Here is a 1,070-nt window from a genome sequence, read left to right on the forward strand (position 1 = left end):
TTTTTTGCGGGACCAGGGATTGAATTTAGGGCCTTGCACTTGCCAGGCAAGCGCTTATTCTATTGACCTACCTCCCTGGCTCCTCATCTATCCATCCATCTATCCATCCATCCATCCATCCAGCCAGCCAGCCAGCCAGCCAGCCAGCAGGTGCCAGTCAGAGATTAGTCTGCAGTAGGTCTCTGCAGCCAGGAGCTCCCAGCCTAACAGTGGTGGCACCTGTGTTTTGGGAACACATCCAAGAACATACCTGAGAGCTTATCTCTGTCACTGCTGTGGGTTCAGGGCTTACCTTAGAGTCTAGCACGCACAGTCAGGAGAGCAAAGCCTCCCTTTTTATTGGGTGACAAAGGTGAGTCACAACATGCAGCTACATCTTCTACCCAGCCTGGGTCTACTCAGCTGCCTCTACAGGATGGGCAGCTTGCTTCCCCAGTGGCTAGTTGGAAACCCTCGTTGGGAAGGTCCTGAGCTCTGGAGCCAGACTCTGGACACAAATGTAGCTCTGTGACTCACCAGTCAACTGCTTTGGGCAAGACCCCTAAGCTTGGTGCCTCAGTGTCCCCAATTGCCAGTGGGGTATGAAAACCACAGGAAGATGCTAGGAGCTCTAGGTCTGCACAGAGCTTGGGGGACACTGGTCATTTTTGTGTCATTACTACATTAATTTGAGTTGACTCCAGCTGATAAGATGCCTTCCCTTTGGGCTTGCAAATAGCAGTATTGCCTAGGAGGTTCATCGGCTATGAAGGGAGGTTTTAGAATTGTTGAAAAGAAAGGGGATGGGGGTGGAAAAAACAACCCCTGAACACAAATGATGTTCAAAACTGTAATGAAAAACATTTACAAACACACAAATCTTCACAATTAACTCACTGATATGCCTGAGCGTGGTGACCCAAACCTGTAATCACAGGTATTTGGGAGGCTGAGGCAGGAGCATTTAAATTGAACACAAGGGCTGGGGAGATGGCTCAGTGGAATAAGCACTTCCCTGGCAAGCGCAAAGGCCTGAGTTCAATCCCTGGTTCCATAAATAAATAAATAAATAAATAAATAAATAAATAAAT

This window comes from Octodon degus, unplaced genomic scaffold, assembly GCF_000260255.1.
Source record: "Octodon degus isolate 3935 unplaced genomic scaffold, OctDeg1.0 scaffold00079, whole genome shotgun sequence".
In the NCBI taxonomy this organism is placed as follows: Eukaryota; Metazoa; Chordata; class Mammalia; order Rodentia; family Octodontidae; genus Octodon; species Octodon degus.